Consider the following 8,534-nt stretch of genomic DNA (forward strand, 5'->3'; position numbering starts at 1 on the left):
AACTCAATATAAAGCAACAATACACATGCAATATATGTAAAACTTTTAAAACAGTAGAAATCAACCCAGTGTATTGAAGAATACAATAACAACTCAATTTTTATATAATAAAATATAATAATAACTAATGTGGGAGTTTTCTCTAACCGACAACCACCACTATGAGCCAAAAGTGATGATACAGCGTCTTGCCCAAGCTGTTAGAACTGTCCTATACTTTGCCGTCATATAGAACGCCTTAACTAAGTGGATCCACTAGTCTATGCTAAAAAGCACTAAGGAGTCATCTAAAAAGTATTATCCTTTCTACCCATGATGGCTATATGGTTTATGGGGGCTGTGAGTTATCTGAACTTTCTCCCATATCAGTGCCCAATACTACTCCCAAAATATACTATCTCATATGTTCAAAACATAACATTTTTTGTGGTTTGAGATAATTACTCAAAAATTTATCTCTTAAAAGAGATAGTACTCAAACTACTCAAAACTCTTTTGGAAATCTCAGTTTCCACTCATCTTAAATGTGAAAACATTTACTCTTAGGAATACTTAGTTCTCATATATCATTTAAAGAAAATGAACTCAACTCTGCTCTTTCTCAAAAATATTTCAAAATCATATTATAATATGATTATTGATGACTCGGGAAGTCATACTACTCATACATTGATGGCATACTCGATTGTCATACTAATCATGTTTTAGAAAACTCTTTTCTCAAAACTCATCTTTGCTTTCTCAAAACTCAGTTCAAAAACTCAATTGTTGGCTTTAGAAAGCTTTTCAAAATTTATAACCCAAATTATAGGGTTCATGCGGAATTATGGACATAAACGACTCAACTCAAGAATGTTAATGATATCTCTCATCTCAAGAATGCTCGACTCATAAGGTTAATGCGGAATTATGAGCATGAACTACTCAACTCAAGGACATGGGTAACATATAGTAGTCCCATAGGTAGGAATATAATCTCAAAAGTATTAGGAACTCAATGCTCAAAGACTTAGAACTTGAAGATACTACTCCTCTAAAAAATACTCAACTGATGGAGTTTATGCGGAATTTACGGGCATGGACGACTCGACTCAAGGGTCTAAATAACAATATGGAACTCAAGTATACGACTCTTCTCATTCTCATACTTACTTCCTCAAAACTTAGCTCAAATCGATAGTTGACCTCAAAGGATTCACAATTGAATTCAAAGATTTCCTTGAACTCTACTCTTAACTCTTCCTTGAATTTGAATTATGAATTCAAGAGTTATGATTTATGGTATGAAGGATCTCAATAAAAATATAGCAATTCGATAATTAGGAATATAACTTTTAAAATAAACATGAACTCAAGAACTCAAAATCAACTTGTCTCAAGAATACTTAAATCTAGGGAAAGTATCTTGGATTACTCTTTTATTGATCTGAAAGTAGATGTAGGGCGTGAGGACGAACTAGTCCAACACTATGATAGCCTTACATACATGAAAGAACAAGGTTCTTGAAGAATCTTGAAAAACCTTGAAGAAGAACTTGATTAAAAGCCTTGAAACCCTTGCTTGAAGGTAAACGATCAAGAAAACATTTCTTGAGATTCTTGAATTAGTTTCTTGAAATCTCTATGGCCAAGAATTATGATTTTCATTAGTGATTCATAATTGTATGGAGGATTTTGATTCAAAAAAATGGAATTCTTTGAGAAAGACTTACCTTGAAGAAGAATCTTGAAAAAAGATTGAAAGAATCTTGAATGGAGTCTTCTTACTTTGATTTTTTTCTTAGGGTTTTTCCCTAGGGTTTGAGAGAGATGAGAATGATGGATTAAAAAGATTAAAATCTGATTGTTTTGAGCCTTTTATTAGTCAAGAAATTTGTTTAGGGTTTTCTTGGAGGTAAAAAAACAAAAACAACTCTTTTTAATGTTTTTTCGTCGGCTAAATTCGTAACAACACTGTATAGGTTACTAAAATAGTCATAACTTTTTACTCAGAAATTGGATTGATGCGAAATTGGTGGCGTTGGAAAGTAGATTCAAATACCTTTGATTTTAATAGGTTATGACTCACCTAACTCTTTATATTATAAGAGATATGGTCGTTTGAAGTTGACCCAAATAGAATCTTACATCAAAACTTAATCGATAAGGAAACTTCAAGAACACTTATCAAGAACTAATCAAGAACTTAAATCCTTAAATTTCAAAAATGAAATTACGCTGAATATGTCATGATTAACGTGTGGGTGAATAAACCCAATACTATGGAAGCTTACATACCTCTTAAGGTTGAATCAAACCCATGGCGAAAATCCGCAACAAAACTCAAGAACCTCGACGAACGCCTTGATCCTTTCCTCTTTTCTCTTCTTTTCTCTTCTTGAACTCTCAACTAAAACCCTAGGCGTATATTAGGATTATAAAATTGAACCAAATAGGATTAGACCCTTAAAGCATTACTAAAAATGAATTAAATCTGATTGGGTAAGTAAAGACCAAAATACCCCTCACTATTTTTGGATAACTTTCTTTAAATGGACAGACTGACTTCAAAAGGGGATATCTCACTCATCCGAACTCAAAATTTAGCAAACTTGGTGGCGTTGGAAAGATAATTCAATGAACTTTAATTGGATATCTTATAGGCCACATAACTCATACTGTACTGAAGGTTATGGTCATTTTAAGTTGACCTAAAATTTAGAAGAACCTAGGAATGACTTGAATAAATTCTCTTTAATTCTTTTTGGAACTCAAGGTGCTATATCTAGTGATCTTATTACTTAAGAAATTATAAATTACTTGGTAAAATCCTATTTACAACGATGGATGGTTCGAGTTTCAATTCGAAAAAAATTCTGGAGTGTTACAATATCTCTCCATTGGGATCATTCGTCCTCGAATGACGACTGGACGGGGTATGGAATGGGGTTACTCTTACCAAGGTCTGATTCTAATGGTATGCTCTTACTATATTCAAGCTTAACCAAAATCCTTAAGTTCGGGTTTTATACCTCGATTGGGAATCTCATCCCAAGATTATTACTCTTTACCACCAGATTCAAGCTTAGTACTCTAACAACACCATGGACTCCTACTAACCAACTCCTTCGAAGCCAACTAAGGGACCTCCTTTAACTATTTCTCATAGTAAAACCTCATCCTCCTCTTCTTACTCATTTATACCTTAGATGGAATTACCACACCATCACTATCATGTTAAGAACATCAACCTCCTCTTTCTAACATCACTCTATTACAAAAAGGACCTCCGAAAGGATATCTCCCATACACTTTGGAACTCATTACTATCTTACTCTCAAGCACTTGACTTGATTTCTCATCTCGTCATCTCCCCCATAGGTCTAAAGCTGTTACTTGAAAGCTATTGACCTATTCCATTATCTCTAACTGGTCTACATCCTTTTTTTCTCTAACACTTAGGAGAAGTTTACCTCATGACTATCAGACTCTCAATAAGCAGGTACTAAGACCTTTTTCTAAGGTGTTTTTGTTAGCCTCTTCTAATTACATACCCTCCCAGTACCCCTCTTAATTCTCTTGTTACTCTTGTGACTTAGCCATACTCCACTGCCCTTATCTAAAGGTTAAGGTCCCTCACTTGTACCACTCATACTTATTGCAGCTAACATCTCAATTCCTCACCTACTCTATGTCAAGTCTACCATATCAAATCTCAAGACTAACATCATCACCCTCATGTTTCTATTCTTCTGATCATGACACTCATCTAAAATTCAAGCTTAATATTTATTACTAAACCCAAATATCAATATGATTTCTCGCCTACCATACTATACCTCATTACTTGATCAGTTCTATAACCTTCTGAACATCATGACCCTCTCAAACAAATCATAAGCCTAGCTTAGATCTATCACTTCTTAAATACACTGCTCTATTATTCAATACATGAATTTAGTCTCCTCTAATACGATGGCACATCGACATCAACTCTATTCTGGTTAATAAATATATACTTTATCTCATCTTGACTAGCAACTCTTACTCTACCCATAAGTGAAAAATCCCCATCAATAAATTACTGGATGCATGACTATAGTAATTAGCTCTTCAAAACACTATCTCCCTTTTTAGGATTACTAAACCTCTGCATACTTTCCTCTAACTCTGGGCTCTTTCACTACAACTGCTCATGATCTTATAACTCATGCTACCTTTTTGGGTGGAAATACTATCCAAGCTCTAATCATACTTCCTCAAAAGGATCTTAACTGCAACAAGGCTTAAGGAAAAGAGTACAACTTGCTTTTAGCGCAACGCACGATTCATATACAATGATTGCATTCCTTCTGAAACTCAACACTTAACTCACTCATAGGCTTCTCTCAAGCCCCTCTGGAGTATCATGACTTCCATAAGATTTCTGCTAAGAACAACTTATCGATAAAGGACTGACTTTTATGTTCAACCACCTCTAGTATGAATGAATCTAAGAAACACACGAGTAAGAATAAAATCTCTATGACATAGCTCTATTGCACGATTAAGAGTATGAAATAAGGAAAACTTTTCTAAAATGTTTGTAGTCCCTCATTTATAGAAGTGGGGTCCTCACAACCATAAATAAGTTCCTACTGACACGACTTCATAGACACCCTAGGACACTTGAACTATGTGTTCTAATACCAAGTTTTTCACGATCCGAACCTACACCCTGGACATGGCCGACACTCGAGAACCATTGCTGGTCCCCAAGCGAACCCTCATCCTGGCTGACTACAAGCGGAAGACTAACTTAAGGATACAAAGCTTAAAAACTTAACAAAAATTCAATAAACTCAACTTTACAAAGCTTTAACTCAAAAAGGAAACTCTGAATAATAAAAAATATTCAACTCGCCCAAAAATAGGCAACTTAAGTCTTTAAAATATTTAACAAAATAAATTAACAGACTTCTGAAACTCTATTGTCTATCTATGAAGCCTCTAACTGACAAAGATGGAAGTCGGGACAAGACCCACGACCTCCTAACAACTGATATAACTGAAAAGTAAATGAAATCCTCCGTAAGCAAGGAGGCTCACCATAGCTAACTCGAACTCCATATGGTATAAAAAAAGCTCATGTTGATGACCCTGAATACATGTATCTGCATCATGAAATGGTGCAGGCCAAATGGCTCAGCAGGTGGAATGTACGAGCATGTAAGGGGAATGCTGAAACATAAATATAAGCTTGAACTTGATAAAAAGGAAACATACTTACCTCTTTTCAAACTTACTCAACTCAAGGAATACTCAAGAACATTCAAAACTACTCAAACTTACTCAACTCAGAAGTACTCAAGGATAAGATACTCAACTCAAAGATTAGATATTCAACTCAAATATATGATACTCGACTCTAGATACTCAACTCAATATAAAGCAACAGTACACATGCAATATATGGAAAACTTTTAAAACAGTAGAAATTAACTCAGTGTATTGAAGAATACAATAACAACTCAATTTATATATAATAAAATATAATATAACTATGTGGGAGTTTCTCTAACCGACAACCACCACTATGAGCCTAAGTGATGATACATCGTCTTGCCCACATTGCCAGAATTGTCATATACTTTGCCGTTATATAGAACGCCTTAACTAAGTGGATACACTAGTCTATGCTAAATAGTACTAAGGAGTCATCTAAAAAGTATGATCCTTTCTACCCATGATGACTACATGGTTTATGGGGGTTGTGAGTTATCTGAACTCTCCCCCATATCGGTGCTCATATGTTCAAAACATAACTTTTTCTCTGGTTTGAGATAATTACTCAAAAATCTATCTCTTAAAAGAGATGGTACTCAAACTACTCAAAACTCTTTTGGAAATCTCAATTTCCTCTCATCTTAAATGTGAAAATATTTACTCATGGAAATACATAGTTCACATATATCATTTAAAGAAAATGAACTCAACTCTGCTATTTCTCAAAAATATTTCAAAATCATATTATAATATGATTATTGATGACTCGGGAAGTCATACTTCATAAACATTGATGGTATATCTAGATACCATACTAATCATGTTTTAGAAAACTCTTTTCTCAAAACTCATCTTTGCTTTCTCAAAACTCAGTTTAAAAACTCAATTGTTGGCTTTAGAAAGCTTTTCAAAATTTATAACTCAAATCATAGGGTTCATGCAGAATTATGGACATGAACGACTCAACTCAAGAATGTTAATGATATCTCTCATCTCAAGACTGCTCGACTCGTAGGGTTCATGCGGAATTATAGGCATGAAATACTCAACCCAAGGACATGGGTAACATATAGTAGTCCCATAAGTAGGAATATAATCTCAAAAATATTAGGAACTCAATGCTCAAAGACTTAGAACTTGAAGATACTACTCCTTTCAAAAATACTCAACTGATGGAGTTTATGCGGAATTTATGGGCATGGATGACTCGACTCAAGGGTCTAAATAACAATAAGGAACTCAAGTATACGACTCTTCTCATTCTCATACTTACTTCCTCAAAACTTAGCTCAAATCGATGGTTGATTTCAAAGGATTCACAATTGAACTCAAAGATTTTCTTTAACTCTACTCTTAACTCTTTCTTGAAATTGAATTATGAATTCAAGAGTTATGATTTATGATATGAAGGATCTCAATAAATATATAGCAATTCGATAATTAGGAATAGAACTTTTAAAATAAACATGAACTCAAGAACTCAAAATCAACTTATCTCAAGAATACTCTAATCTAGGGAAAGTATCCTGGATTACTCTTTTATTGATCTGAAAGTAGATGTAGGGCGTGAGGACGAACTAGTCCAATACTATGATAGTCTTACATACCTAAAAGAACAAGGTTCTTGAATAATCTTTAAAACTCTTGAAGAAGAACTTGATTAAAAGCCTTGAAACCCTTGCTTGAAGGTAAACTATCAAGAAAACCTTTCTTGAGATTCTTGAATTAGTTTCTTGAAATCTCTATGGCCAAGAATTATGATTTTCATTAGTGATTCATAATTGTATGGAGGATTTTGATTTGAAAAAATGGAATTCTTTGAGAAAGACTTACCTTGAAGAAGAATCTTGAAAAAGATAGAAAAAATCTTGAATGGAGTCTTCTACTTTGATTTTTTCTTAGGGTTTTTCCCTAGAGTTTGAGAGAGAAGATATGATGGACTAAAAGATTAAAATCTGATTATTTTGAGCCTTTTATTAGGCAAGAAATTCGTTTAGGATTTTTTGGAGGTAAAAAAAATAAAAAAAATCATTTTTAATGTTTTCCCGTTGGCTAAATTAATAACAACACTGTATAGGTTACTAAAATAGTCATAACGTTTTACTTAGAAATTGGATTGCCGTGAAATTGGTGGCGTTGGAAAGTAGATTCAAATACCTTTGATTTTAATAGGTTATGGCTCATGTAACTCTTTATATTCTAAGAGATATGGTCGTTTCAAGTTGACCCAAGTAGAATCTTATATCAAAACTTAATCGATAAGGAAACTTCACGAACACTTATCAAGAACTCATCAAGAACTTAAATCCTAAAATTTCAAAAATGAAATTATGCTGAATAAATCATGATTGGTGTGTGGGTGAACAAACCCAACACTATGGAAGCTTACGCACCTCTTAGGGATCAAACCCATGGTGAAAATTCGGAACAAAACTCAAGAACCTCAACGAACGCCTTGATCCTTTTCGTCTTTTCTCTTCTTGAACTCTCAACTAAAACCCTAGGCGTATATTAGGATTATAAAACTGAACCTAATAGGACTAGACCCTTAAATCATTACTAAAAATTAATCAAATCTGATTGGGGAAGGAAAAGACCAAAATACCCCTCACTATTTTCGGGTAACTTTCCTTAAATGGACAGGCTAACTTCAAAAGGGGATATCTCACTCATCCTAACTCGAAATTTAGCAAACTCGGTGATGTTGGAAAGATAATTCGAAGACCTTTCATTGGATATCTTATAGGCCACCTAACTCATCCTGTACTGAAAGTTATGATCAATTTAAGTTGACCCAAAACTTAGAAACCTAGGAATGACTTGAATGAATTCTCTTTAATTCTTTTTTGGAACTCAAGGTGCTATATCTAGTGATCTTAATACTTAAGAAATTTTAAATTACTTGGTAAAATCCTACTTACAACGAAGGATGGTTCGAGTCTCGGTTCGAAAAAAATTCTGATGTGTTACAATCATCTTATATGAGATATCGAAAAACAAGTTTGGTAACTCGTGGATTGAATCGTGCCACAATACTTGTGAGGAAAGTCACCTCAGGTGATGAAATATAGTTAATGAAAACATTTCTGGATAATGATATAATATAACTTCTCATACTAAAATTATGCTAGGTGAAGAAGTTGTCATGCTGTAAAAAGGATTTGCAAAACAAAGGATCAATAAAAGCAGTACAACATAATTTTATAAGTGAAAACTTATCATCATAACTGAGTATAAGTACATGTATGTTCAACCATAATTCGGAGGTTTAACTTGGTTTGCCACGTCCT

The sequence above is a fragment of the Solanum tuberosum genome, unplaced genomic scaffold, assembly GCF_000226075.1.
Source record: "Solanum tuberosum cultivar DM 1-3 516 R44 unplaced genomic scaffold, SolTub_3.0 scf00056, whole genome shotgun sequence".
Classification (NCBI taxonomy): Eukaryota; Viridiplantae; Streptophyta; class Magnoliopsida; order Solanales; family Solanaceae; genus Solanum; species Solanum tuberosum.